The following is a 21396-nucleotide window of genomic DNA, read 5'->3' on the forward strand; positions in this document are numbered from 1 at the left end:
CTGAGTGAGGTTCAAGGCCAAAGAGAAAGCCCATCATAATTCCCGCTAAATGCCCCACAGTCACGCTGACTGAGCCAGGGTTCCCTCACCTGCTGCTCCTCCAGGAACCAGTCATTGAGGGGGAATTTCAGTACATTTCCTAGGATTTCAGAACAAGAATGGACCCCCAGAAAATGTGGTCCATTGCCCTTCTGGTGGGACCCAATGGTAGGACTCCCTACCATTACTACCAGTAATGTATCCACTCCCTTTTCTCTGGACTGACATCTAGTAAGTTTGCTGGTTTGTTTTTTTTTAAAGATTTTTTTATTTATTAATTTAACAGACAGACAGATCACAAGTAGGCAGAGAGGCAGGCAGAGAGAGAAGGGGAAGCAGGCTGCCTGCTGAGCAGAGAGCCGGACTCTGGGCTCGATCCTAGGACACTGAGATCATGACCCCAGTGGAAGGCAGAGGCTCAACCCACTGAGCCACCCAGGCACCCCTAGTTTGCTGTTTTTAAAGGGAGATGGAAGGACAGGAAGCCAAAAGTAGCCGTGTGACTTCAATTTCCTTGTAAAGCACCCTTTTCCCTCACCACTCATCACTGCCAACTCTCACAACTTGATGCTATTACATTTAAAAAAAAAAATGGTCTAAAATTCACTTAGCACAAATAAACCATGTTAAACCATTCAATTCAGTGGCATTTAGCCTTTCTATCCCCACGATCTCTTTCCAAGCCGTTCTCCTCACCCCAAAAAGAAACCTTGTACTGGTGAGCAGTCCCTCCCAGTTCCCTACCCTCAGGCCCAGCCCCTGGCAACAGCTAATCTGCTTCCTGTCTCTGCGCATTTGCCTTTTCGGGATATTTCATACAAATGGAGAGGTGACTGCATTTTAAACTGGGGCTGGTTCCAGAGGATTCTTACATTAGCAAAGCTGGTACCTTGTTTCGTGCTCTCGTGAACTTAGAGACGAGCTAGTTGTAACTGAGATCTAGGATAAAAGGCTTTAATCAGTAGTCAGTGGTTATTTACAATAATGAGGGGGAACAAGGAAGAGATTTACAGCAGGCAAGTGACAAACCTGTTGCTTGGTACCTAATCAGCCCTATGATGAAAGTCTAACGCTCATGTGAAAAAAATAATGTCATGTCCTTTTCTCCGAAGCAAACTATTAAAATAGCCTCATTTCCTTGGGGCAACAGAGAGCCTTTTCCTTGGATATAACAACATTCAGAATATGAAAGACATCTACTGGCCTGTGTGGAGTGGATGATGGATTGGTGAGAGCTCATTTGGGAATTCAAACCTCGAGCAGGAAATGATTTGCCTGAAATCGTCTTTTTGTATTTTTAAACGAGATTGTATTTATTTATTTGCAAGAGTGAGAGAGAGAGAGCGAGAGGGAAAACAGGAGCAGGGGGAGCCCTAGGCAGAGGGAGAAGCAGACTCCCCACTGAGCAGGGAGCCCAAGGAGGGGCTCCATCCCAGGCCCCTGGAATCATGACCTGAGCCAAAGGCAGACGCTTAACTGACTGCGCCACCCAGGGGCCCCTTTGTATGTTTTTGACATATTATTTTTGAAAATTTGAAACATGGCTTAATAATCTTTGATGGCTTGAAAGAGTCTTGTAATATTATATATTCATTTACAAATTTAATGTTAAACTTGTAGATGCTCCTTCACTTGAATTATGCTGAAGATCACATATTTTAAATTATGAAATACAATCAAGTCTTAGGGAAAACCAGGAGTGACGGTTTAGATGTTTATATACGAAGTCTTCATTGCAACAGACTGTTATTTTATAAATTCAATTTTAAAAATGGGATTTTAACAATTTCGTATTTGTTTCTCTCAACAGGAAAATAAAAGGAAGCTTGATATTGAAATTCTGAAATCCACATCTTTCTTGAGGAGTTCTTTTCTTCAAAAGGAATTCCTCTCCCCTCTCGATTATTTTTTTCATAAACTGCTTTCACTGAAACCAGATGAGCGACATTTCATCCCTGTGATTGCTTTATACATGTATTTGAAAGCCAAAATGATGTATTCTCACACTTCAAAGAAACTTCTTTGGTTACCACACCATCATTTCCAAGTGCATTGTCAATGCATGGAGATCAGTTAAACCCTTACACTAGGATCTCAAAACTGTGGCCAACACAGCTGGACTGTCAATATCGTGTCTAAATTTAGTTATTAATTTGTCGATCAAACGGCTTCGTTGCCATGACTGACTAAACAAGACACAAGAACGGTTAAGATTAAATTGCCTGGAAAAGAGGGAGGGAACTGAAAGGTAAAAAAGGCAGCATTTAATCATTACCTAAAGCACATGGAATTTGGACTCCTGTGTCTGGCTGGACGCAAAGGGATTTCTAAAGGAAGTGATTTCCAGATTCAAGCTCCTTTAGTAGAGAAAATCCGCCAGGAGTCAGAGAGATAATGAGGACACACTTTCTGATCTTAAATGCTTCAACAGATGACAAAAAATTTTTTTTATTAAACTCATATACTTGTTCCTAGCTTAAAGATCTTAAACAGTGATTTCAGACACAGTGCCTCATGCTGGAAACTTCCCAGATCCAAGCTGCATTCTGAATCCCAATTTCTTACTGACTCTCCATCCACCCACCTCGAGTCTGCCCAGCCGCCCCCACAAGTGGCTGCTTCTAATCCCACCATGAATCAGACATCTCCCTACAATGCTGTGTTTAATTCTGCAGACACGCCGTTCTCTAGGTGTCTTAGTAATGACCCCGGTGAGCACTCATAGGATCTTTGCCCTGGAACAAGGCAGAGAATTGGAGCTTTAGGACTCAGGAACCAGAGAGAGATGGGGTCATTTCCTGATGGTTATCACTGAAGAGCCTGGAGCCCCCCGACTTCTTCAAACCTATGCTCTGTATGCAATCCAATCAACAGACAGCACCCAGATTCTAAAGCCGGACTGCCTGGATCCAAATCTAATTCATCACTTACTAGCCAGTTACTTATTCACTCTCTGTCTCAGTAACCTTATTTGTAAAACAAAACAAAACAAAACAAAAACAAAAACAAGGGGGGGGAGGAATAATGGTCCCTGTATGAGAAGGTTGCTGCGAGAATCAAATGAGCTAATATATGTGACTGATAGCCGTATCTGGTATGTGGTAAGAGCCATACGTGATTTCAGCAGTAGTTGTTGTTGTTGTAGTGGTGATAAAATTAGTAGTAATAGAAATGTTATTGTCACTGTCATCAAATAATTGTATGGGAACTGAAGGAGATCACAAAATGCCTCATAAAGAGGAAGTATTCGATCAGTTGTGCTTACTGTCTCTCACCGCTTCAGAAATTACCAAGGCTGGGATGCTTATTCTCCTTCATGGGACAATAAATATTTCCAGCATGCAACTGTGAGCGGCTGGGGACTGGGCTGGGTGCGGACTACACGGAGAAGCAGAGGCCGGAGGCCACTTCCCAACGACGCACAGGGGAGCAGGGAAATGAATGTGCAATGATTCGGGGCCTCAAGTGCTGTGATCCTTGTTCCCTCCAGAGCAGGGGGATCAGGGAGGGCTCCCTGCAGAAGACCCTGGAGCTGAATCCTTAAACAGGAGGAGTGCCAGCCAGATGGAGAAGTCCAGGGGCTTTCTAGGGGAAGAAGCAGCCACGCCCACGGGGCCGCCAGGGGGTCTATCTGTCCCAACACACCTGACCCTGTCACTCCCTCCTTTGCATTCCCCTCACTGCCAGGGAGACAAAGGGTAAGTTCTCCAGTGGGCATTTGAACAAAGCCTTTTTTATCATCTGACCCTACCTGCTTTGTTAAAGCATCTGCAGCCCCTCCTTTTCATGAGCACTATGTTCTGAGCACTCCACTTTGGCTTTCAGCAGCTGCCCCTGTATGGTACTTCTTCCCCCCTCTCCTCTATCCCCTGTCCTGCACCTTCACACCCCAACTTCAAGGCCCGTCCAATGTCCCCTCCTTGGCAAATCTTCTCCTCTCTTCCCAGGAAGAAATAATTCCTCCTCCCTTTACCTCTGCACTCTTTAACACATTGTATCATTATGTCTTGTTTATTCCCCCTCCCCCCATACCCCCACTGAAATACAAATTTGGCAAGGTCAAGGTTTTATTTGAATTTGCATTCCCAGGGCTTAGCCAAACACGTGGTGAGCTCCTGATAAACTGGAGCTATTATTTCTCTGATGGACGCAGAGCAAATACTCACTGAGTCACAGAGTTAGTTTAAACAGCGCTTGCTGAGGAAGGAACCAGTCTACCAGAGCAGAGATTGTTCACAGAAGTTTTGTGTGGGGAAGATCAGGCACCATTTCTGATCTTCTTTCTCCTTAGTCTCCCAAGTGCTTGCTTTTGAAATGTACAACAGATAGGAAAAAAGGAATTGGAAGAAATTACCCCTTGGGAGTCCCGTGTCCCAGTGAAATGTATAGTCCTCATATCTGAACCTCTATTGCCATCCAGTGAGCTCTCATCAGCTGTTAGAGATCATGGTCTAGATTTCCTGCACAATAAGTTGGAAGCGATTTCCATCTATTCTTACCCTCCATAGCTTGCCAGGAACATACATGAGATCAATTCAGATTCTACAATTAGAAGCAGGGACCTGGGGGCTCTTGGGTGGCTCAGTCAGTTAAGTGGCTGCCTTTGGCTCAGGTCATGATCCCAGGGTCCTGGAATCAAGCCCCACATTGGGCTCCCTGCTCAGGGGGAGCCTGCTTCTCCCCTACCTGCCGCTTTTCCTGTTGGTGCTTGCTCTCTCCTTCTCTCTCTCTCTCTCTCTGTGTCAAATAAATAAAATCTTATTTAAAAAGAAGGGAGGGAAGAAGGGGGGGAAGAATGGAGGAAGGGAAGGAAGAAGGAAAGGAGGAAAGAAGAAAGAAAGTGAAAAAGAGGAAGGAAGGAAGGAAAGGAGGGAGAGAGGAAGGAAGGAGAAAGCAGGGACCTGGCCCTCAGATCACACACTGCATGGTGCTGAAAGGTGGCCATGACCATGAAAAATTGAAATAGGCATTGTCACTTCCATCCCACTTTTTTTTTTTGCAAGTGGGTATCCCACTACCTGAATCTTAGACTCCACCCCATGCTACCAAAAAAAGACAATTCACTTTTATTCCTCTAATCTCCCCCACAAGAAACTTCAGCTTTCACCTCTTCTCTGGCTTTGAGAATATAAAGATCTCTCCCCATTATAGAAATAAATTCTACTTTTTGATTCTCTCCCTGCTGCTCCTTCTAGTTGCTCTTACTTCCCCAGGGTATGGTCTGCTTCCTGTCTTTCCACGACCTCCCTGTCTGTTTATCATGAGTATTTGTTGAGTATGTGTTGAGGATCTTCTGGGACCACCAACCTCTAGACTTCTTGGAAGGTGGTGAAACACCTTATACTTGTCTCACTCCTGGTCTCCCGATCACAGTACTGTTAGGTTTTCCTACTTGCCACTGAACTCATCCTAATCAATACAGCAGCTGACGGCGGTTTTTGTTTGCTTAGCATTTCTTCCCTCTTCTTGCCGTAAGAATCTGACTTTCCTTTGATAACTCTCTACTTCCTATTTCCTGTAGCCCTGATGGGACTGTGAGCCGCGAGAGTTCATCAAGCGTAAGGATTGGTGGAGAAGTAGACTTCGGCCCAAGATGGGCCAATCCGACCCTCTCTCAGAACTCTGACCCTTGAGCAGAGGGACACAATGTAAAAAAGCAGTTGAATCCGTCACCCTAATGGCAATGTCCAAAAGAGCCTGTTCATGGAATCTCCAAAGCTCTTCTGGTTACTGTTTTCCAAAGGCTTACTGTTAACTAAAATATTAGCTGCTGTTACAGCAAGTCACAAAGACCTAAGTTCAAAATAAAGATGATTTTGAAAGAAGATAATATTTCTAACCTTAAAAAAAGTTTAATTTTAATTACTTTGTCATTATTTATCTATTCATATGACAAACTCCTCCTTGGATTTTGTAGAACTATACCATCTCCTCTCAATACCTCCCATTTTTCTTAGGTTAACCTGACTTGGTTTGTGTCTGTAATCAAAGGAATGTAACTGATAGAGTGGCGAAGAAAAGCAGTAATCGATGAACGCTCCTTTGGAAATCATCTTAAAAGTACAAGCTCAAAGGTTTAATAGGCATTCAAATGCAGTTTGATTTCTTAAGGTGATAATTTCCAGAAGGATAGTCCCATAGCTGATAAAATCCAAATTGGAATCTCTAACTTTGAAAGCCTTTAGCTTTGGGGCACCTGGGTGACTCAGTTATTTGGGTGAGCACCTCACAGTCTCTTTCCACTCAGGTCATGATCTCATAGGCATAAGATCAAGCCCTGTGTCCCGGTCTGCATTCAACGTGAGCCTTCTTGAGATTCTCTCCTTCTCTATTTGCCCCTCCATACTCACACATGCTTTTTCTCTCTAAAATAAATAAATCTTTAAAAAAAAATCAACTTCTATTCCAGTTGTTACTAAATATGTGAGGCAAATATATATATATGTGTGTATATATATATATACACACGTATGTATATATATACATATATATACACGTATGTATATATAAATATATATTTGCCTCACATATTTAGTTAACAACTGGAATGGAAGTTGATTTATATATATATATATATGTATATATATATATATAAAATATATATATATATGCATCCCTAAAACATATATATATATATGCCTAAAAGGTCTTATGAGTTTTGTTTGATTCTGTTTTTCATTTGGGAAATAGAATGTGGTTAAAATAAAGTTGAATCTTCACGCCTGGGGAGCTCATCATTTCACTACTTGTCACAAGCTGGAGAGATGTTCAAGTTGGAGGGGCAGGTCCCTTCCTCTAAGCTAAGGAACTTCATAGACCCATTGTGTCAAGTCCCCTCCCCCACACAATTTGTAATCTTTCCTAAGGGATAAAACAGACTCTAACTTGTATTACTTTAATTAGTGTTCTTGGCAAGTTTCATTTGACCAGCCAAGATTCATCCTACAGAAAAACACAGTTTCCTGCTGGGGGACCACAAGCTGCTAAATGCTGATAGGCCCAGAAGCTCCCTGGCAGGTTGATTGACTTGTCATTGTTTCCTAGAAGACTATTCAAAACCTCCCTCTCTCTCCCCCCCACATGGTGTTGGATAGCATTTTCCAAAAATGAAGTCTTTATCCCTTGATAGGGAAAAAAAATGGTTAAGATAATTCACCAGGACTCAAGTTCAAAGTAAAGTTGATTTTTTTTTAAAGATATTATTTATTTATTTGACAGAGAGAAATTACAAGTAGGCAGGCAGAGAGAGAAAGGGAACCGGCTCCCTGCTGAGCAGAGAGCCCAATGTGGGACTCAATCCCATGACCCTGAGATCATGACCTGAGCCGAAGGCAGCGGCTTAACCCACTGAGCCACCCAGGCGTCCCAAAGTAAAGTTGATTTTGACAGAAGATACATACTTCCAGCTTGAAAGGAGAGGGAGGGGTATTTAATTTTAACAACTTTGCCATTTTTCATCTCTTTATCTATGAGCATCAGGTGTTTATTCTGGGTGCTTCCTGCAGACCTGTAAGTACCATGTTTAGGTGACTTCTTTCCGACACTCTCCCAGTAGAAATGTTGCCTTATTCTTATGATAAGTTTCACACATTATCTTCCATATTTGCCACCAGTTACCAATGGAACTTTCCTGCCTTGTGCATAAAGGATAATTTTATCATCTTTTAAAAAAAAAATTGTGGGCAATTGTTTCTCATTCTTATCAGGCACTGGGAAGGAAAACACAGTTTCTAATCCTAATGAAGAAAAGTTCCAGTCAAACATGGCAATGGTAATTCTTAAAACATATTTTGCCACATGAGCTAAGACAGTGGTTTCTAAATGCGAGTTCAGGGACTAACTTACGTCAGAAATAATGGAGGAGCTTCCTTGAAAAAGCACAAATCCCTGGGCTTCACCTGATCCAATGAATTAGTCATTTTAATGGAAAACATGTCCATTTGAAAGACTGAAGTGTAGTTGCACTTTTTACATATGAAGGTGTCCAAGAGACAGCAGCCAGAAAAAGCAAGCAATAGATCCGTAGATACAGAAATGATCACATCGGCGAAAAATAGATATAAGCATCCATATGATTGTATTACGTATAAAAGGACTTGGAAGACAATACACAAAATATGTTGATGGAGGGATTATTCTAGGAAATACAAAGAGGAGAAGACTGAATTTACTTTCCACTTTTACCCTTCGGCACAGTTCTTTGAATTATTATCACACTAACGAAGAGCACGAACAACTCTTACATTCTGGAATTAATTAATCAACAGTGAAAATATATTAAGAGTTTTCCAGAGCATTCTGATCATCAACAGTTTCAGGGACCACTGCACCAGGCAAATGAGATAAAAGTCCATTAGTTTAATTTCTCATTAAAGAAATTCCGCATTCCCTCAAGATGCAAATTCTTCCAACTATCCCATAAATACCAGGCCTCCAAGCAATGTTGACACCTGCTAGCATTTTAGTTGCTCAGAAAGTAATAATGGAGAATAAATGATGAGGAAATAAACAACTCACATTGAAATGGGAGCGGAAACATTATAGCTCTGGGAGAAAAAAAGTCTTATGACTGCTTTTACTGGGAAGACAGACGGAGAAGCTAAGCTCCTCCTCATCGTCGTGTATGTCCCAGACATAGAGTAGTTCATCTCACTGCTTGCAGGGAAAATATCCATAAGGCAAGCTAAAATTTTACTGCTTTGTTTCCTTCCTGAAAACGTTTGATTGTTAGTGGCCAACTATTGAGTGTTATGGTTAAAAATTGAAATCATTTCAGGGGCGCCTGGGTGGCTCAGAGGGTTAAGCCTCTGCCTTCAGCTCAGGTCATTATCTCCGGGTCCTGGGACCAAGCCCCGCATCGGGCTCTCTGCTCAGTAGGGACCCTGCTTCCTCCTCTCTCTCTCTCTCTCTCTCTCTGCCTGCCTTTCTGCCTACTTGTGATCTCTGTCTGTCAAATAAATAAATAAAATCTTAAAAAAAAAAGAATTGTAATCATTTCAACATAGGTCTTTTTTTTTTCTAGTTAGACAATGACTTTATTGCTTAAGGATATAGACAAATTTATGCAACCAGGACAGAGACCGTTGATGACTCATATTTCCAGCTGGAGGGGAAGACTCTTTGGTCTTATAATATCAAGCCGATGGCTAATACAGTTCTCGACCAGCATCAGTCAGATTTAGCATCCTCTCTGTTCTTCTCAGGATGCATTCCAACAGCAGCAGCTTTCTTCATCCGATGGTAGAGATCCTCGGGAAGAGCAAAGCAAGACCTTTGGACTTAAGAATCCTCAAGATTGGACTGCCTGTCACAAAACAGATTTGAACAACACCATGTGAGTCTCTCAGAATCACACCAGTTTGTGAGGGAGTCAGGCCCTTCCTGGCCAGTTTGTAGATCTGCTCCTTATGTCATCAGATGTCAGCTTCAGCCAGGTCGGGCAGCTGCAGTGGTAAGGTAGAGCCCACCGGGACAGGCCTTTCCCAGCAGTGTGCATGCGACCCATGATGCTACAGGTCAGGAAGCAGAAAACCATTCTGATATAGGTTTTAATGAAATAGGTTGGGTCAGCCCCAAATGGAACATTCCTTAACATTCTTCGGTAGTAATATCCCACTGCCACCAGCCGAAAGAGCAAGAATCTTCTACTGTTCAGATTATCACCTTGGGATACTAGCTCTGACACATTTTACTCTTTCTCATCCTCCTCCATGCCATTGTCTTGGCCCTACACCTTGCCATACATCAGCCATTTGGAGATGAAAGCAACTCAGCGGACATGTAGATCAAATCTCAGGACAGAAAGTCCTGTGCGTTGGAATTGGGGAAGGCATACATGATTCTCAGCTCGGGTCCTCCATCAGAGCATTACTCCAGGCCAGGTCAGCCTTCAGATTCCCAGCAGCCACGCCTGGAAATAAGGATTCAATAAGTTGGGTACTGGATGCAGGAACCTGAATTTTAGCCAGTGGCCCAAGTGATTTTGCTGCTCCCCGTAGGAGACCCAGTATAGAGAAGATAGTTCTGGACAAGGAGTTCAAAGTACTTAGACTCTATAGGCTGAGGTCTGGTGCTGTCTGGGTTATTTTGAGGAAGTCACAACACCTTAATCTGCCTTCGTTTTCTCCCTGTTGAACAAAGGATTACATTACAATGACCTCTGAGGTCTCTTCTACCTCTGAATTTCTGTGATACTATAAATTAACAGAACGATCAGGACTTTATGGAAATTCTCTATGTTACTTCCTAGGTAGCCAGTTGCTTCTGTCATCATTTAATGCAAGACCATTCTTTATGAGCTTTCCTGGGAAGCAAAGAGCAGGTTCCTTTGCCTTGGGTATCTCCAAGTGTTATTTTCAGGGCCAGACCAGGCTAGACCACAGTCTCGCTCCAGAGGGCGGATCAGTAATTCTCAGTGGGCCTCCCAGCTGTGGATGTCTCCCTGAGCTGATTCTCTCCTCTGGCCTCTGTTGGTCACTCGGGTACGTTCCAGTTATCAGCTTTTCCAACCAGGTTGCTCAAACCATCTAATCACACTTTGACAGACGAAAGCTGTTTCACAGACATTGATCTCCACCCTTGTCCTTACCAGAGGAAACTCAGTTTTATTCAGGGCAGCTGAAAATATTTGAGTTCCCAGTTTACCTTGCAGCTGGGATGGTCATATGATATGGTTCTGTCCAATGAGATACAGGCAGAAAGAAGTTCCCAGGAATACCGCCCCTTCCTCGGTAAAAAGGCAAATGTCTTTGTCCCTTCAATCTTCACTGCCTACACCCTACTCCTCCCTTTTTTGGCTTAGAATTTGGATGTGAGGACTGGAGATGCAGCAAACATATTGCAACCCCAAGATGAGAGGTATGAGGATGAAGGGTTATGTGGAAGGAGAATGGAATGTTGAGAAATGCTGGGCCCCTGATGGTGCTCCTGAGCCACCATCCCAGTCCTGCCCTTGTCCCTCAGCACATGAGACAAATCAGCTTCTGGGCTTAAGCGACCCAGTGGAATTTCCTGTTATTTGTAGAGTTCACTAAAATGCACATGGTAGCAGGTCAATGCGGTCCCTCCCCATCATTGAAGTGCCATACCTGCCGGTCACCCACAAAAGCTTCTTGGGCGCGTGGGTGGTTCAGTTGGTTAAACACCTGCCTTTGGCTCAGATCATGATCCTGGGGTCCTGGGATTGAACCCTGCATTGGGCTCCCTGCTCAGTGGAGATCCTGCTTCCTCCTCTCTCTCTCTGCTGCTCCCCCTGCTTGTGCATAATCTCTCCTTCCGTCAAATAAACAAAATCTTTAAATAAAATAAAATAAATGAATAAATGAAAAGCTTCTTTTTCTTTTTTTCCACCTTTGTTCCCAAAGACTCTTCACATTTTTTACTTGGGAGACCCCACCTCTCCTCGTCCAAGAAGTTTGTCCTGCCTCTTTCCTGTCATGAATAGTTGCAAGATGTAAAGATGTCTAAACATGAGACGCCTACTTAAAGACTACTTTATTGTAAAACAAATTATAAGTTAATTCACAGTAAATCGAAACAGTTGACAGATAAACTCAAGACAGTTTCTCTCACAGCAGTCATTAATTCATCCATTTATTCAATCACTTGGCAAACGCTCGTTGCATATATATTATCTGTGGGCTAATGTACTAAGCACTGAAGAATATTCAAAGAGAATAAAATCCACCTTCTCTCCTGGAGCTAGAGAGCAAAATATACACAAACCTGACACAGCTCTGTAATAATGCAAAGACAGCAAGTGACCAAGTGGTAAAAAAGAGGTTTTGCCAAAAATTTATTATCATTTTAGAGAGGATGGAAATTGGCTGAAACCATTTTCTGACAACTTTTTTTTTTTTTTCTAAATAAAACATTTGCTTCGGTGAATCAAACTTTTCTGACAATTTTTCCCCAAGGGCAAATAGTCTATTTTGGAACCGGTGGGGGGGGTTATTTATAAAAAAAGAGAAAGAGTCAGAAAGTATTTGTAGAAGAAAGCAAATGTTTCCAAGTCCAGCCCTTAGTTCTAAATATCTCCTCTTAATTTTTCCCAAGGGATCCATTAAACCCTCAAGGAAATATGAAATATAAAAATGATTCCAGATCATTCCTGTGAACTAGAATTCCGCAAGGGTGATTCAGAGGATTTCCTTAAGTACCCTGTTTGTGCATGGATGATGGACCCCCACCTCAGAGTCTATAATCAGACCCGCACTTCCTCTACCAGATCCCCATGGGGTAAGCCTGGTGCCTCCTCAAACATGGCGCGGCAGAAAACCTTTTGAATTAAATTATGAAGGGATCATGTATGATGTATGAAGCCATGTTAAAGGCAGAGAAATTAATGTAGAGACAAATTTGTGTAAGAGGGTAATCAAGCAGGTGCAGCCACTCTAGAAAACAGCATGGAGTTTCCTCAAAAAGCTAAAAATAGAGCTACTCCATGACCCAGTGGGTATTTACCCCAAAGATAGAGATGTAGTGATCCGAAGGGGCACCTGTGACTCAGTGTTCGTAACAGCAAAGTTCACAATAGCCACACTGTGGAAGGAACCAAGATGTCCTTCAAAAGACGAATGGATAAAAAAAAATATGGTTCATTTATGCAATGGAACATTACTCAGCCATCAGAAAGGATGAATACTTACCATTTAAATCAACATGGATGGAAATGAAGAGTATTATACTAGGTGAAATAAGTCAGTCAGAGAAAGACAATTATCATATGGTTTCACTCATATGTGGAATTTAAGAAACAGGGCAGAGGATCATAAGAGAAGGGAGGGAAAACTGAATGGGAAGAAATCAGAGAGGGAGAGAAACCATGAGGGACTCTTAACCATGGGAAACAAACTGATGTTTGCTGAAGGGGAGGTGGGTGTGGGGATGGGGTAATTTGGTGATGGACATTAAGGAGGGCACATGATGTGATGAGCAGTTGGTGTTATGGGGAACTGACAAATTGTTGAATACTACATCTGAAACTAATGATGTGCTGTGTGTCAGCTAACTGAATTTTAATTTTAAAAAAAGAGAGACAAATTTGTGCGATCGTTGTCAGACAAATGCAGAAATAGGACCTAATGTCATTCTTTGCCCTCTTTGTTTTACTACACGCTTGTGTATTCCCTTCAGTGTGCTGTGCAAACCAAGCCTAGAAGCTGTAGGTTTAGAGTAATGAAAAGGGGAAGTAATTAAGTATCAAAAAGCTATACTTTGCAAAAGGTCACTTCCCTTGAGTAGTAGAAAATATGTTGTCTATTGTTTAGTAAATGTACAAATGTATATTTTAAAAAATGTATTAGCTTTACCAGATGCACTGTATCATTTATCAGCCATATTTCTATCATAAAGGGATTTGGCTTGTCCCTGAAAATTTAAATCAATAAAAATGTCTATGTTGTAGGTGTAATTGAAAACTTCTAGTCTTGTGCAAATGCCAATAATAAATATCCTTGAGAGCAGAAAGGCAAGGATGTTGTACCGATTTGGTTAAGGCATCCTCTGGACTTTCCAGAACATTCCAATGTCAAATATTTTACACCATGTCTCTGTATATATTCTTGGATGCAAACCAAGTGTCTTTGTAATGGGGATCTACTGTGTTTTCTACTGACCTCTCTAGTCTCAAAAGAACTGCCCCAACCTTCACCACTTGTTGGTGGCTCCCTCCCAATTAGAATATCAGGGATAGACACATGACCCTTAGAAATATCTAAGATTAGGGGGTGCCTGGGTGGCTCAGTGGGTTAAGCCACTGCCTTCGGCTCAGGTCATGATCTCAGGGTCCTGGGATCGAGTCCCGCATCGGGCTCTCTGCTCAGCAGGGAGCCTGCTTCCTCCTCTCTCTCTCCTGCCTACTTGTGATCTCTCTCTGTCAAATAAATAAATAAAATCTTTAAAAAATATATCTAAGGTTATTATATCCTCTTGAGTCGTTGACCTCTTTATCATTACAAATGACCTTTAGCCTTCTTTATCTCTGGTAATATAATCTTTGCTCAGAAATCTACTTAGTAGGCTAATCATAATAATAAGCTTTTAAAAAGTTTTGCACATGAGAGCTTTTCTGATTTAATGATTTCAGCATTTTGATGGAGAGTCATGTTAAGGAACAAATGCTAGATCTTTTTTTGCCTTCTATATCCTAAAACTGTGATCAGTATCAAACAGCATTTTCATGAACAATGACCAGGAATATTTTCACTGGCTCTTTTTCCTTCATTGAGAAATATAAAGGTCCCAATTTTCAGATGATTATGATATTCCAGAGCCAGACCATGTATACTTATTAAACGTTTGCAAGGGTTTTTACCTGGATCTTGGCTACATTCCATCAGTAAATTAAATTCTGCCTCTCAGGGGTGCCTGGGTGGCTCAGTCGGTTAATCAACTGCCTTTGGCTTGGATCATGATCTCAGGGTTCTGGGATTCAGCCCCATGTCTCTCTGGCTCCCTGTTCAGTGGGGAGTGTGCTTCTCCCTTATCCCCTCCCTGCCCCCCACTTGTGCTCTCTCTCTCTCTCTCTCTCTGTCAAATAAATAAAATCTTTTAAAAGAAATAAATAAATTCTGCATCTTGACTTGTTAAAAAAAATCCCTTTACCTTTTTTTAACAGTGTGATAAAATACACATAACATACAATTTACCATCTTAACCATTATTAAGTGTACAGTTCGGTAGTGTTCAATATCTTCACACTTCTGTCCAACCATTGTTCAAAACTTTTTTATCTTGAAAACTCTATACCCATTAAACAGTTTCCCACTTCCCCCTCCTAACCCTAGATTTCATTCTACTTTCTGTCTCTATGAATTTATCTTCCTTTTGCTTTTTTAAGCACACTTTACCTCATCAGGATCAAAGTACTAATTTTTTTTTGCACAAAAAAAATAGACAATCTGGAAATGTACACAAGTAGAAATTGAATTTGAAATTGAATTCTTCCCATTTCCAATCCCATAGGCCAGAGGTAACAACTACTAAGAACAACTATTAAGAACTACTAAGAACAACTTTGTCTGTGCAGACAAAGCTGCGTTTTTCTTCTGTGTATCTGTTGAGGAAGGGGTGGAGTGGAGGGGTTGAATCACATCCCCTCTTCAGGGATCCGCCGAGCACTGCACCTGTGCATTTCATGTTCCTCCAGCTGGTCACCACGCACTGTGGCTCCATGCTCATTTTGTGCTTTTCACAGATCGTAATTCATGGACTACAACCCCTGCCTCTCCCAATCACCGGCGACTGCCATGTCCACAATCCACCCCGCTTGCAGAGACCAGCAAATGCATATGAACATGGAGTTTCCCACTGGGACCTTACCATTTAGTTCCCTTCTCAGTACTAACTCAGAGAAAGTAGCAGGCTTTCCTAAAGGAAAGCATGAAACATTGAAAATAGCTAATAATGAATTCTGAAGACTATTCTGGCAATATCAAAATTACAAATCCCCCTAGCCTTTGATCTAGTTGTGTTCTAAAGATTCTACAGATGTACTCATATATGTGCAAAATAACTAATGCAGAGAATTATTCATTACAAAATTGTTGGTCACTGCAAAAGACTGAGAACAGCCTGAAAGCCTATTAATAGGAATCTGGCTAAAGTGATTCTCCATGCAGTAGTATCCTATAATTTGTTTGTTTGTTTGTTTAAGATTTTTATTTATTTATTTGACAGAGAGAGACACAGCAAGAGAGAGAGAGAGAGCGCACAAACAGCGGGAGTGGGAGAGGGAGAAGCAGGCTTCCCACTGAGCAGGGAGCCTGACGTGGGGCTCGATCCCAGGACCCTGGGATCATGACCAGAGCCAAAGGCAGACGCCTAACGACTGAGCCACCCAGGCGCCTCTACAGTTTGTTTTTTTTTTAAAGAATGAAGAAGAGTTTTACATATTGATCTGAAATGATTTCCAAGTTATACTCCTAAATGTAGAAAAACAAGATGTTGAATAGAATGAATAATATACAATAGTAATATAATATGATGTGTTATTATAACATGATATAATAACATATAATATTATACAGGTAATATATAATAATATAACATAATATGCTATTACATGAACACAGAAAGTGTCAAAACAAATGGATAGAATAAGGTTGGTCAGGGTTGGTTGGCAGCCTTATACCAACGATCTTAATGTCACATTCCTCGGTGTGGAGTGTGCATTACACTGAAGCCTTATCAATGCGGGAGCTGATACGTGACCAACTAAACACATTGGTTGACTCTAGGAAAGATAATTAAGTGGCTGAGAAGCTAAAGAAGAGTATTTGTTTACCCTTTTGTTCTTTATGAATTAAAAATCTTATTTAAAAAATTACAACTTTTCAAATAAGATTTTGAGCTATGAAAGTACAGGATGGAAATGAAGGAAGAGAAGAACTCACAAGTCGAATGTTGGGTTTCAACTGGCTTTCTCAGAAAGTGATCCCCAGCAGTGAGGATAACTCTGCTCCCTGTTAGATGTCGGAAAAGAAACTCCCACTTTCTCTAGTGTTTGCTTTGCTCTTTCATTAAAATTGATTTCCTGAAATAAGCATTTTTACCACAATTTAGTATAAGGAAGGAGTCCCTAGAAGCAGAATAAATGTTACAGAAATTTGCAGTCAATCGTCAGGAAGATCTAAAAATAAATTTTCTTTCTTTCCAGGAACATTGATTTTTAAAAATTTTTCTTTTGTTTTTGTCACATTATTGCCGGGAAAGCATCGATGATTATTTTTAAACTCTTTTCTAGTTTTTAAACAGAGTAAATTTCTATTCATTTCCTTTATTATATAGACCAACACATTTCAAAAGCAAAGCCTCTGTAAGTAGTTAGCAACAGGAGACACTCTAGAAATGGGCAACTTAATCTCAAGAATTTAGCGGGGGAGACCTTCTTCATATGGAAATATTTTTCAAATCAAAAATTATCATAGAGGCTAATTTTTCCTGTTTCCGGCTGAACCTTAAAAATACCAACTTTTATTTCATGCTTCGACTATCTTTAATAACTTAGAGAAAGTAGGTATTCCCAGGATAATTCCCACAACAGAGTCTATACGTTGAAGCTAATTCATTCAAACGACTGAAAGCAGTGCATGCTGATTGTTATTCTCTAACGCAAATTAAAAGAAAGCCACTGGTAGTAGAGAGCATTTCTTAAGAAATACAAAACTGCTGCTCAAGAAGCCAGAAGGGGTACAGGACAGCCAACTTGAAAGCTAACGTTTGCTTTTCCAGATTTTAAAGACACCTCCAACTAAAACCCTGTATGGAAATTATTGGGCACTTGCATGAATTTCTTGCAAAATTCATTCATTCATTCATTCATTCATTCATGACCAAGTACGTTAGCCCGAGGAAGGGTTCCTTCCATTCACACAACTCCAAACGGCACAGTTAAGGACAAAGTGACAACACAGATGGAATTTAACCTGCGGGTTAAGCACTCTGCCTCATGCTTCATAGAGGGTTACCGCAAATTAATGCTCACAACTTCCCTGAGGGGTCGGTACCATTTTTTAAAATTGTGATGGAATATGTATAACATTGACTCTATCACTTTTAACATGTTTAACTGTACAGGTCAGTGGCATGGTGTACTTTACCCTGTTGTACAACCGTCACCACGGTCCATCTCCAGAACTTCAACTTCCCAGACTGAAACTCCATACCCATCAAACATGAACTATCTGTGTCTCTATAAATTTCACTCTTCTGGGTACCTCACATGAGTGAAATCACAAGATATTTGTCCTTTTCTGTCTGGCGCGTTTCATTTATCATATTTTCAAGGTTTGCCCATGTCGTAGCCTATATTAGAATTTCCTTTTCAATGATGAGTAACATTCCGTTGTATGGATAGAGCCCGTTCTGTTGATCCATTCATCTGCCGATAGACGCTTGGGTTTTTCCTTCCTTTTGGCGATTGTGACTAATACTGCTATGAACATGGGTGTGCAAATATCTTTTTGCCTCCTTTTTATCCTTTCAGTTCTTTTGGGTATATACGAGCTGTCAAAAATCATTTGACTGCGTATATGAGAATTTATTTCTGGGCTCTCTATTCTATTTCTTCGGGCTCTATATCTGTCTTTATGCCAGCACCACACTGTTTTGATAGCTGTGGCTTTGTAGTAAATTTTGGAATGGGAAAGTGTGAGAACTCGAACTTCATTCTTCTTTTAACAATTGTTTTGGCTATTTGGGATGCCCTGAGATTGATATAAATTTTGGGGTGAGTTTTCCTCCTTCTGAAAAAAAAAAAAAAGGCATCGATCAGGATTGCATTGAATCAGTAGAGTACTTTGGGTAATATTGACATCTTTGCAATATTAAGTCTTTTGATCCACAAATGCAGGATTTCTTTCCATTTATTTAGGTCTTCTTTAATTTCTCTCAGGAATGTCAGTGTACAAGTCTTTCACCTCCTTGGTTAAGTTTATTTTTAAGTATTTTTTCCTTTTGGTGCAATTGTAAATGAAATCATTTTCTTAAGTTCTTTTTCAGGGTGTTCATTGTTAGTGCAAAGAACCACAACTAATTTCTGTGTGTTGACTCTGTGTCCTGCAACTTTGCTGAATTTGTCGATTAATTCTAATAGGGCTATTTTTGTGGACTCTCTAGGGTTTTCTACACACAGACCATGTTATGTGAAAACAGATCATTTACTTCTTTCTTTTCCCTTGGTACTATTTTTACTCTCACTTTATAAATTAGAAACACTGAGTACATCAGATAAGAATGGATTCCAATGGAAGTAACAACATTTACTGGGGCTTGACAAATGAATTGTTCCTTTTTCTCACTGAATGAAAAGTCCAAAGTTCAGAGCTAAGGCAGAGGCTCCTCAAAACAGTTAAATGACTGAGCTTTTTCTCTTTCCTTCCTAAGATAGCCTGCTGACTTTCCTTTCCAAGCTCGTAAGATAGTCACTACACCTTCGGGATGATATCAGCCATCCAGGCAGGAAGAATGAGGGAGAGTTTCTCCTTTCAAGGATTCATCTCATATTTGGGATGGATTCTCCCCTCGACCTCACCCATCAGCCAATTTGCCCTGACATCTCTCTAGCTGTAACGAGCCTACCTTTAGACCCCTTCCTGGCCAAAGGGGCAGAGATTTCTATGACTATTTTGACCAACCATTATTCATATCCTGTGACCGGAATAAGATGTAGGGCCACCTGAGGTCAGGAGAGATATTGACAACATCTAAAGAGATCCATGTTCCCTTAGCAGGGAGCAAGGAGAAGATGGCTGTTGACAGCCAGTGGCGTTAGTGGAACAGTAACACAGAGGTTACGTGATGAGCCAAGATTCCAGTCCAGGCAACCCGGCCTGGAAGCCTGTTTGCTCCTAACCAGATCAACAGGGGAACAGCAGGCCCAGTGGCCAACAAGCCAAACTGAGTCAATGATTGAGTAGGCCTTACAATTTTAGGACACTGAAAGAAATGAGAACAAATGAATTTGAACAAATGAACAAATGAATTAGATATCAGAATGTCCTGAAGGACTTTCTCTAAACCATAGCTCTCCCCATTCATCCTGCTGTGACCTTCTAGGACATGTGGTCAAGGCCAATCCCTATTGGACTCCATGTGTTTATGAGCCTCTGTTCCCAAGGGTTTTGTTGAATTAGGGGGAAAGGTTGAGAACCACTGTGATAAGGAATATCCAAATCGTACGTATGTTCACTTTTTGCCTTTTAACTGATTTTGAGGGATCTGCTTTTGTTTTTTTCACTTTGTGTTCCAATGATATCTTTTTTTTTTAAAGATTTTTATTTATTTATTTGACAGAGAGAGACATGGCAAGAGAGGGAACACAAGCAGGGGGAGTGGGAGAGGGAGAAACAGGCTGCCCACTGAGCAGGGAGCCCGATGGTGGGGCTCCATACCAGGACCCTGGGACCATGACCTGAGACGAAGGCAGATGCTTAATGACTGAGCCACCCAGGAGCCCCTCCAGTGATATTTCTTTTACAAAATTCTGAATCCTTGTTGAGTTAAGTGAGTTGGGGATTTGCTCCTACTGAGGCCAAGGACCTGAGAAAGATACAAATTCTGAATATTAACCACTTGAAGCTATTTTTTTTTTTGAAAAAAAGATAAAGGAAAAAATCCATTTCTACACTGAAGATGAAGTTGTGATTTAGTCTGTGTAATTCAATTCCACAAATATTTACTGTGTGCCACATCTGAGATACAGTACTATGTACAAAAATGAGTAATTCTGCAAAAAAAACCTTCAAGGAAATCTGAAAACCCCTAAAACTTATTGCAAAACTTCAAGATGCTTGTTTGAATGATATGTACATTTCTAAACAGATCTTTTAAACTTTCAGTGGATTCTCAAGTGTATCAGCACGTGTTCACAACACAAAATGTTGACCCGCTGATCAGAGTGGCCCATGCCCATAGGCTGGAGAAAGGATGGCCACGTTGGTTTTTAGGCGGCAAAGAGATGCATCTCAAGGTGGTGGCATTATTTTGTTTCCAGGAGGAACTTCACCAGGGATGAAGGGAAATTCCAGCCAGTGGACAAAGAAGAGAAGATGGTTCAGCAGCATCCCCCCAACCCCAGGAAAAGCATGGCAGGAGTTCTAGTCACAGGAGTCATGAGTTAGTTCTGCCTGTCAGACCAGACACACAGTGTTAGTGAAAAAGGAAGTCTCAAAAGAGTGACTGCTGTGGTACCAGGTTCAATAAATACCCATCCAGGATAACAACAGAAAATTCCAATTCCTACTCACCATGCAAATGACATAACCGTCAGAAGAGGGCAGTAGTTAAGGCATTCAAAGTATGACAACCACCAGCAGGTACTCAAGCAAGACTGCCTAGGTTCGAATTGTGACTCTGCCACCTACTGGCAGTGTGACCTTCGGCAAGTTATTTAACCACTCCAACCTCAGCTCTTCACTTGTAAAATGAGGGCATAACAGTCCTTAGCTCATAGAACTGTTGTGATGGTTAACTGGGCTAATCATTGGAAAGAGCTGAACACCCTGTCTGACAAAACAGAGTAAAAGTAAAAGACCATCCCCTGAGTCAGGGCTGAGAGCCGCCAGAAGGTCAAGGAGGGGAGTGGATTTAGGGATCTGGTGAATTAATAGATGAGTCATATGGCCCAAGGTAGAAAGGGAAGAAGATAAAACGAGCCTTGAGGCAGGAGACAGATTTGAAGGATGAGGAAGAGGGAAAGAGTGAAAGATAGGAGAAGCATAAGAAAGATGTAGACCAACATGTGTCTTTGGTAAGAGGGAAATTTCAGAATTTTAATCTCTAGAGATGGCACATTGGGAGAAATGGCAGGTCCCAAGGTGTGTTAGGGACAAGTAGAGGTGGCCAAATGGACTGGAG

The 21396-nt window shown here is 41.3% G+C and overlaps 1 pseudogene; it reads right to left on the reverse strand.

Annotated features, from left to right (window-relative positions):
* Positions 1-9099: 9099 nt before the first annotated feature.
* Positions 9100-9544, reverse strand: LOC122891670 (annotated as a pseudogene).
* Positions 9545-21396: the final 11852 nt, after the last annotated feature.

Source organism: Neovison vison, chromosome 12 (assembly GCF_020171115.1).
Source record: "Neovison vison isolate M4711 chromosome 12, ASM_NN_V1, whole genome shotgun sequence".
In the NCBI taxonomy this organism is placed as follows: domain Eukaryota; kingdom Metazoa; phylum Chordata; class Mammalia; order Carnivora; family Mustelidae; genus Neogale; species Neogale vison.